Raw genomic sequence first — 10,608 nt, forward strand, 5'->3', positions numbered from 1 at the left:
GAAGGTGGGGGTATCTCTCGGAGAAAGAGAAACTTGAGCTGAGATCTGAATTACAAGCCAGGCTCACAAATGTCCTTAAAGGGGATTCCAGACCGAGGCTGGTATCAAGTGTGCGAGGCGAGTGTGCGCTCGGTGAGCTTGAGGCTGAGGCAGGAGGTTGGGGAGCTGGATGGTGGTCAGCCAGACACAGGGACAGAGGCTGTGAGGGCCAGCCCCAAGGTGGGCTCAGGGGTGCAGCCGTGACGTCTTCAGATGCCAGCCCTGGCAGTGCCTGGCGGGTACCCACAGGACTGAGGGTAGGCAGTCAACTGAAATCATCCATGAGAAGGACTGAGTTCAGACCCCAGTGTGGTGACTATTCAGTAAAAGTACGGCTGACCGAGAACAGGTAAAAATAAGAAAGATTAGCATGGCAGGTAGAAACCTACACAATATTGTAAAGTAATTGTCCTCCAATTAAAATTAAAATAAAACTTAGAAAAAAAAAAAAAGAAACAGGAGAGATTAGATAAGAAGTCCACTGATTGGAATTTCCTTGGTAGTCTAGTGGTTACAACTTCACACTGGACACCATATTTCCAATGCAAGGGGCCCAGGTTCGATCCCTGGTTGGGGACACCATGCAGTGGAGCCAAGAAAGTTAAAACAAACAGCAACCACTGATCTTATCTGCAAAGTACAGGAGATGGCCCAGAGTGGGGGTGAGGTGGGAAAGGCAGACCCTTGAGGGTGGGTAAAGACCCTCATCTTCCTCTTGGTACCTATAGACACTCATCCCTCCATGTCCTCCTGTCTGCTTGCTTTCCTTTCCAGATCTCTCTTCCCCACTGGACTGTTTCCTTCTTGTGGACAGGGACTGTCTCATTCACCCCATGGAGGGAAAGAAGACCCATCACAAAGCAAGGGAGTCACTCCTTGCTTGGCAGAGAGTGAAAAGCAAACGGGTGGTTGTTACAGGAGAAATCCTACAGAGCCGGCTCCACCAGGCCTAGTCTCCTGTCTCAAGACTGGAGTGTTGTTTTTTTTCCCTCTTGGCCTCGCCTCAAAGGGACCCTGAGGACACGTGTCCAGTGTGGAGCCTTGAGAGGGACGTGGCTCTGTTCTCAGCCGGGACCTCCCTTCCTCCTTCCCCCTCAGTCCCTTCATTGCTTCCCCCCTTGCTTCACTACATCATTTATTTACACGTCTCTCCTAGATTTTAGACTCTGTTAAGAGCTATTAAGATAATGTCATCCACCCTTGTAACCGTGCAATAAAAATGAAACAGAAATCAGCCCAAGGAAAGAATGGGTGTCAGTTCATAATTCAGTGTAAGGAAACACTTGCAAATTGCTAAGTCTTCCAACAGAAAGAACGGCAGCCATGGGAGCCAGTAAGCCCCGCCCCCCACAACCTCCCACCTTCCTCCCCTCCCCCACCCCACCCCACCCCGGGGAAGTTTGCAAACAAGAGCTGCAACCTGTTGGAAAAGTTGCAGCGTTTCCTGCAATGAAAGCCGGATTTGACCTTGGTAGGCACTGCGTGGCTTCCTGGGCTCCTCCACGGAAAATGATCTGGGCCCCAAGGTGTCTAAGCCCTGCTCTGAAACCCCAGTCCCTCAAGTCTGGACGGAGATGGGAAGAAGTTGGCCAACAGCTATTCCAACTCAGAGGGTCCCCGTGGACCCTGAATGTTGCCCTCCTCCAGCCTGGCTGACCCACTCTCTGGACGCACTCTGAAGGCCAGCTCCACAGAAATGCCAGTGCCAGGCTTGCAGTTCTTAATTGGATACTTGGCAGAGAATGAGGACAATTCATCAGGTCCACTGCCCAAGGCTGCATGTACGCAGGCAAGGGAGAAAGAGTCCTTGGCCAGAGCACAGGATGCCAATTTCCACTTGGCAAAGGGGAGGGTGTTTCAGCGAGGATTACAGGGCAGTTCTAACCAGCTGTCACAAGGGCCAAGTGTTGTTCTAACCAGCTGCCCCCGTGTGAACCCAACTCTCCAGTCAGGCCAGTGTGCCCTGTCCCCCGAACACGCAGTGGCCTGGCCCCTGCCTCACCCCTGCACACACTGTGTCCTCTCCCGAGTGGCTCCCCACCCCCCGAGACCCAGCTGAAGTCCATCTTCTTTCTGAACCCTGCCCAGAGCCCCAGACAATGGGGCCCTCAGCACCTCTAAGCTCCCCATTTGGGTAGTGGAATAATAACGACCACAGCTAGCATACCTTAAGCTCCTACTGTGTGCCAAGATGTTGCCAAGTATTGTGCTAATTTCCAAAACAGGCCTGCAAGGAAGGAAGTTGTCTTAAAGATGAAAAAACTCAGACTTCACACTACTAGCTAAGCTAGTGGACGACAACCCAGGCTTGTCTGCCTCCAAGTCTCACGTGCTTTCCACCCAGAAATCAAATGTAACCTACACTCCTCGAGATCAGAGCCATAATCCCACGTTCCCCCAAAGTTCTTACCCCGGGATATGAGCAAAAGTCTCTCTAGTACATTTTCCCCTGTGCTTGATCCATTTCACGTGGGCTTTCTGTCACTCATCACCAAAGACAGCAGTTTGGAAATGTCCTTCTCACTGAGCAATTATAGATCTTTGAAGGAGAGTGAGGACTCAGAAGGTCACCTGCAGCAGGTAATAAGGTCACATCCTGGGCATCCTCATACAGTGAAGAGCTGTGGCTAAGCTTGTGTATGAGTTGCCAGTCCGCATTCCTCAAATTTGAATAATCTCAGGAGACAAACAAAATCTTCCCAAACTCTTCTTTTTTAAACAATATATTGTCTTAAAAAGTCTTTATTGAACTTGTTACAATATATTTTGGATTTTTGGCCCCAAGTCATGTGGGATCTTAGTTCCCCAACCAGCGGTTAAACACACACTCCCTGCTTTGGAAGGCGAAGGCTTAAACGCTGGACCACCAGGGAAGTCCCTTCCCAAACTCTTGAAGGTGTCGAGATGCTTATTCAAAATCATGTCCCATAAGAACTCCTAGGAGAGAAAATGAGAGAAAAGTTATTTCAGTGCTGTCCCGGCTGGGAGCTGGCAAGCAACTAGAGAAGGTGGTCCTTCTCGCTGCCCCCTGCCCACTCTGGGTCAGCCCCAGCCCTGCGCTCACCCTACTCCAATGCTGCTCTGGGTCTTGGAGTGTTGCCTCTGAGATGCACATAAGCTACCTCACTCCGGCAGGTAATAGACAAGCAGCAATGACGGCCGTGCCACTCAGGGCTGCCTGGTGGCTGCCTGCAGGCTCTCTGCCACAGAGGAGAGAGCCCATTAGCTTTGGCCGGCTGCCCAGGCCACCCAGTAAAGTCAGGCCCAGACTTGTTAGCCCTTTGCAGTTTCCCATAGAAGCCATTTTTTGTGTGAAATCTATCCACTTTTTTTTTTTTAATATCAGCCATTTACTTCTTCTTGTTTAGTCCCTAAGTTGTGTCCGACTCTTTGCAACCCCATGGACTGTAGCCCACCAGGCTCCTCTGCCCCAGGGGTTTCCCAGGCAAGAATACTGGAGTGGGTTGCCTTTCCCTTCTCCAGGGGATCTTCCCAACCCAGGGATGGAACAAACTGCTTTAAAAATTTTTCAGTTTAATTGACCTAAATCAATTAACCCCATTGCAGCCTGGATCCTACCTACCGATGGCCCCTTGCTGACCCAACCACTGAAGCAAGGGCTGAGTCCAGAGAGGTGAGGCAGCCTGCCGAGGGCACACAGCCTGTTGGTGGCAGAGATGGCACGGGGACCAGACCTCCCGACGGCCAGGCCCCAGTCCAGCCCTCCTCTTGCTCTGCAGCTCTTAGCAGGTGGGACTCCCTGCCAGGGTTGCTCTGATGAGACACCCCTGCAAGGTCATGGGGCGCGCACACCTTTGACAAGGTCTCTGCGAGTCACTGCCACATTCACCTCCCTAATCCACAACTCTCCAAGGATGCCCAGTTATTTCTGAGACTCACGTCCACTCTTCTGGGCTGAGCATAATATTCTTTCTCTTTCCTTGCTTCCTCCAAGGTCATCCTGGGAGCTTTAGAGTTTGACTCATTCATACACGTGCATGTCCTGAGTACCCACTGCACAGGGCACAGGGTCTAGCCGTGGAAACACAGAGTCAGGTGAGATTCAGGGTTGACTTTGAGGAGCTTCAAGGGTCAATCTTATGAATCCGCTTGGCTGGACCATAGAGCCCAGATGTTTGGCCAAACATCAATCAAGTTGTTGCTGTGAAGGTATTTGTTAGATGTGCTTACCATTCAAATTGGCAGACTTTGAACAAAGTCGAGGACCCTCTGTAATGTGGGTGGGAAGACAGAGAAAAGACTGAGGTTCCTGGAAGAACAGAAAATTCTGCCTCGAGATGCGTTTGCACTCAAGCCACAGTATTGACTCTTTCTCTTGGGTCTCCAGCCTGCCTGCCTGTCCTGCAAGCTTCGGTCTTGTGAGCCTCCACAATCACATGAGCCAATTTATTAAAATAACTCTCTGCTTCCAGAGAGACAGACAGGTAGGCAGGTAGGTAGGTAGATAGATAAAGCCAGAGAAATAGACAGGCAGAAAAATAGAATGATAGATAGATAGACAGCTAGATAGAAATAGATGAATGGGTGAATAGATACACACATACACACACACATACCTTATTAGTTGTTCCTCTAGAGAACCATGACTCAGATAGGAACTCAGGAACTCATAGTCTAGTGGGAAGTATACTATGTTACTTCCTTCTATTATACTCAATTCAGGAAATGAGGAGATGAGGGACAGGGCAGTTTTTCCCCCAGACTTGTAAGCAAAAATTTGTGTACCTGTGTTATATGCATTTTTTTCAGAGAAAAGTGTCAAAGAATTTTGGAACCCCTCCCCAGAACTCAAGGACCACTAAGTTTCCAGTCTGATCTTCTGAAATTTGGTGGGATATGAAGCATCTCTGTGGTCTGTTTTGTTCTCATTAACCAGGGACCTAGAAGGTTTCCAGTGCTGATTCCAAATGAAACCACTAAGTAATACTAGAAAGTGTCTTAAATCCAGAATCTGACATTTGTGGATCCAAACCCCATCTCTTTTGTTTATTATCTCCGTGATCTTAAACACCCTGAGCCTCAGTTTCCTCATCTGTTAAGTGGAAATAACACCATCCCACAGAGTCGCTGTGAGTCTTAAAGGAGGAGGCAAACGTGACTGAGCAGTGCAGGGCCTCACAGAGACTGTTCAGAAAACGTCCATTTATTAATAATTCACACAGTTAAACTCAAAGCCCGAGAAACCACCATCCTCAGCTTGCAGGTCTTCAGAGTAAGTCGACCAAGGTCAAGTTGCTTTCCTTTCAGTCACAGACACACTTGCCCACTGACTGGGTTTGAACCCAAACCATAAGGAACAGCGTACATGATCCACCTGCTCCTTTGAATCCAAACTCCCAAGATGGGACACGTACTTTTCTCATGTGGAGGCAGCTTCGCTTTTCTCAGCTGCCAATCAGGGATAATTATACCTCCCTCAAAAAATTGTCACAATGCCAGGACGTGAGCACTTTACAAATGCCTATCTGTCGTTCCTCAAACCCAGAAGGCAGAAGAGTGGAAGCCTGGAGCCTCAGGTTTGAGAATCCAGCCTTGCAGTTCTATCTGATGGCATCCTGGCCATAAGGCTTTGGTTGACTCCAATACCAAGTAGGATTGATAAAATGTGGTATCTCGTAGTTTACCAGGATTTAATGAGGTAAGTTATACAAGGCTTGAGCTTCCTGTCTAGTAGGAACTGGAAGCAAATCCTATTATTATTATTATCCTAATTTTTTTTGGCCATGCCAGGCAGCACGGGCTCTTGGTTCCCTGACCAGGGATAGAACCCACATCCCCTGCTTTGGAAATGCAAAGTCCTAACCACTGGCTGGCCAGAGAAGTCCCAATTATTACCCTAACTTTTGCAGGGAAAGGTTCTCACTGCTGATACCAAGTTCTTGCTGTAAATTTTCCCTTTACCTAACCTCTTTTGTTTTGGGCTTTTCTTGTTCTGTTTTCATTTGTTTGCTTTTAGGTATCTATTTTTCTCTGGCTGCTCTGGGTCTCTGTCACGGCACGTGGGATCTCTGATCTCAGTTGTAGCATGCAGGATCTTTTATTTGCGGTATCTGAACTCTTAGTTGCAGAATGTCGGATATAGTCTCCTAACCAGGAATCGAACCTGGGCCCCCTGCACCAGGGAAATCCCTGCCTAGCCTCTTTCAAATGGGCATTCTATCACCTGCCGGCTGAGGAGCCCAGGCAAACACGTTTTGGGAACGTACTCTCACTTTACATGTTGGAACACTGAACTGGGCGGGCAATGACCTCTTACCCCCTTTCCAGATGGGCCATCTGAGGTCTGAAAGATGAAGCCACTTGCCCAGTGGGCTGTGGTTAGGGAGCAGTGGAAGAGTTTTATTCACCCCTGATGTTTCTGCCTCATCCTGCTGACTGCATGGGGGTCAGAAGGTTGATAGAGCAGCCAAGAAATTTGGCAAGAACTTCTCAGTCAGGGGGTCACAGAGCAGGAGAAAGCATGGAATTTTGCCCCTAATTACATCCTGTTTAACTTGGCTTTCCCGGTAGCCGACAAAGCCAGACTGTCAGCTGAGGTCTTGTCCTTGGGTAGCCATCAGGAACTCTGGCTTCTAATTTGGGCTGATCATTCTGGACAAGTTGTCCAGCCTTCCTATTCTCATCTTCCCATTTATAAGTCTGGGATAATAATAGCTTCTTCTCTTTGGGGAACGTTTCAATGGCTTTTTTTCTTTTTTCCTGAACAGGGTTACATCATTTGTTCTCCTTAATTTGCTTTGTTTGGGTAGGCAGGAAATTATTTTCAGCCAGCAGCCAGTAATTACTAGTCACACTGACAATTTGTTAAAAAAAAAAAAATGAACCACCAAATATATTTCAAGACTAGATCTCTATTTGCTAATGAAATAGTCCCCTGGGGATGGGTTTTAGATGACGTTCAGCCACTACTTGGCTGTGATTCCAGGCTGGACTGGACTAGAAAGAGCACTGGACTGAGTGTTAGGGACCCCTGGCTGAGGCTGGGAGACCCTGGTGAAGTCACTCTTCCTGTCTGAGTCTCTGATTGATTCTTCAACCATAAAAGGAGGGCATAGGACTAAAAGATCCTTAGGGTCCTCTTCCGCAAAACTGCTCTGATTCCACCAACAATAATCACATAATAAAAGTAGCTCTGTCACCCTGGTCCCTCCCAACCTGCTACCACTCTCTTGACAGCTACCAGCATTAATCTAATCATGCCATTTCCTGTTCAAAATTGCTCTGATAGCAGAGGAATGGACATGAAGATCATGGCATGTCCATGCAAATGTATCATAAGCAGTCATTGAAACTAAAACATAAAGAGGAGCTTTGGGGACTTCCCTGGTGGTCCAGTGGTTAAGAAAGACTTCTCCTTCCAGCGCAGTGTGTGCAGGTTTGATCCCTGGTCAGGGAACTAAGATCCCACATGCCTCTGGGCCAAAAAAAAAAAAAAACATAAAAAAGAAGCAATATTGTAACAAATTGAATAAAGATTTTAAAAATGGTCCACATCAAAAAAAAAAAATCTTAAAAAAAAAAAAGAGCTTTCAGTAACATGGAGACATAAAGAGCTTAATTTAGGTGAGAAAGGCAGGATGCAAAATTATGCAATAATATCTCAGTAATGAAAAATGCATAGGACAAAGATTAGAAGGAAGTACCACAAGATGCGAACAGTGGCTAACTGACTCAGCCTACTAAGTGCCAGAGCTGGGACTTGAACCCACATCTCTAAGTGGGGATCACATGCACAAGTTGTTAGAGAAATGGCATAAATGGTAAATATCCAGTACTTTGAAGACTTCAAAGACAAGAGTACCTGAATTGTGTCACGGACCGAGAGACCTTATTTAGAGAAGTCATCTCTGTTTTCTACCATGAACATTACCATGGGTTATAATCAAAGCCAGTTAATGCATTTCCCCCCCAGATCATTCACTTTATTCCCTTCCTTCAGCAAAATTTCTGCACACATTAAGAAGCCATATTTTGTTCACTCTTGAGACCATCCTCTAAATATCTGTAGAAGCTGAGCAACAATTCTTTTGGCAACTTAAGTAGTGAATCTTCATTAATTTCATTAGATCATTATTGTGTGTGTTAGTCGCCCAGTGGTGTCTGACTCTTTCTGATACCATGGACTGTAACTTGACAGGCTTCTCTATCCATGGGATTCTCCAGGCAAGAATTCTGTACTGGGTTGCCCCTAGTACCGTACACAAAAATGTCTGATGTATCGTCTTACGTATTTTCGCTGTTTGAGAGATTTGCCCCATCGAAACAAACAAAAACTACCCTATCTCTAAGATGAGGTACAAGATAAAAGGCCACTGTCACTAGAAAACCAATTTCACTTAAATGATCAAGAAGGGAATAGTCATTTAAGTTAAGCAGTATTCGATGGGGCAAATCTCTCAAAACAGTGAAAATATGTGAGACGAGACATCAGACATTTTTGCGTACAGTACTAGTGGCAGCCCACTCCAGAATTCTTGCCTGCAGAATCCAATGGACAGGGGAGTCCATGGGGTCTCAAAAGATGGAGCAGCTAAACAACAACAAAAAGTATATGATCCATGGTTGGTTGAATCCATGGATGCAGAACCATGAACACGGAGGGCTGACATGGGACTTGAGCATCCTAAGATTTGGTACACATGGGGGCTCCTGGAACCACATCCCCGTGGAAACCAATGGGGATGACTGGAGATACAGACATAGACAGAGATAGAGATAAATGGAATATGATTCAGCCACAAGAAAGAAGGAAGTCCTACCTTTACAACAAAGATGAAGTAGCGGGCATTATGCTAAGTCAGGCAGAGAAAGACAACGTTGTACGATATCACTTTTCTGTGGATTCTATAAAAACCGTACTCACAGAAACAGAAAGTGGAGTGGTGCTTACCAAGCACTAGGGATTCGGGGGCGGGGGTGGATGTTGGTCAAAGCAGTCCAAACTTGTAGTTATAAGATGAATAAGTTCTGGGGAACTAATGTACAGTAATGTACGGTATGGTGCTCACAGTTAATAATACTATACTATACACCTGAAAGTTGCTCAGAGAGCAATCGTAAATGTTCTCATCACAAAAAGGAAACAGTAATTACTTGCTGTGATGGAGGTGCTACCTAACACTAGGGGAATAATCATTTTCAACATATAAGAGTGTCAAATCAACACACCGAGGACTTTAAACTTACACAATCTTATATGTCAATTACATTTCAATAAAGGTAAAAAAATTTTCAGAATTTAAAAATTCTCTTTAAAGAATATAATAAACAGATAAGTTTACCCCCTGTGCTTCTCTAGACACCTACTATCTTTGACTAGGCTCATTTTTCCATCACCCTTTGGAAATGGTCCCACCCTGTCTCCACTCCATTCTTCTCCCATTACAGGGACGGTGGTGTGTTATGACTTCAGCTCAAGAAGCATGTACTAATCCACTCCATCTTAGGCAGTGAAAGCTTCCATAATAAAATACCGTACACTGAGTGGTATCAACAACAGCCATTCATCTTCTCCCCCCTGTTCTGAAGACTCAGAAGTCCAGGTTTCTGGTGAGAGTTGTTTTCCTCGCTGTTAGAATCACTTTCCTGCAGTGACTTCACGTGAAGAGAAAGAGGGAGAAGGGGTGGAGGGGGGACTGGGAAGGTGGAGTCAGTGTCCTGGTGACGCTTCTTAAAAGGATATTAATCCTATTGGGTCAAGGACCCATCCTTATGACCTCAAGTAATCTTTTCTTTTTTCCAGTGAGTCAACTCTTCGCATGAGGCGTCCAAAGTACTGGAGCTTCAGCTTTAGCATCATTCCTTTCAAAGAAATCCCAGGGCTGATCTCCTTCAGAATGGACTGGGTGGATCTCCTTGCAGTCCAAGGGACTCTCAAGAGTCTTCTCCAACACCACAGTTCAAAAGCATCAATTCTTCGGTGCTCAGCCTTCTTCACAGTCCAACTCTCACATCCATACATGACCGCAGGAAAAACCATAGCCTTGACTAGATGGACCTTAATCTGCAAAGTAATGTCTCTGCTTTTGAATATACTATCTAGGTTGTTCATAACTTTTCTTCCAAGGAGTAAGTGTCTTTTAATTTCATGGCTGCAGTCACCGTCTGCAGTGTCATTGGAAAAGACTCTAACGCTGGGAGGGATTGGGGGCAGGAAGAGAAGGGGATGACCCGGGATGAGATGGCTGGATGGTATCACGAACTCGATGGACGTGAGTCTGAGTGAACTCTGGGAGATGGTGAGGTACAGGGAGGCCTGGCGTGCTGTGATTCATGGGGTCGCAAAGAGTCGGACATGACTGAGCGACTGAACTGAACTGAACTGAACCTTTTCCAGTTCCTTAAAGTCCCCATGTTCAAATACAGCCACACGATGTTAGGGCTTCAGCATATGAATTTAAGAAGAGACACAAACATTCAGTGTACAACAAGCTCCACATGAATGTCTGAGGATGGAAACGGTGAAAAACAATATCAAAAAGAAAAAAAAAACTGAAAAATGGGAGACTCCCTGGTGGTCCAGTGGCTAAGACTCTGAGCTCCCAACAC

Source organism: Capricornis sumatraensis, chromosome 11 (genome assembly GCF_032405125.1).
Source record: "Capricornis sumatraensis isolate serow.1 chromosome 11, serow.2, whole genome shotgun sequence".
Classification (NCBI taxonomy): domain Eukaryota; kingdom Metazoa; phylum Chordata; class Mammalia; order Artiodactyla; family Bovidae; genus Capricornis; species Capricornis sumatraensis.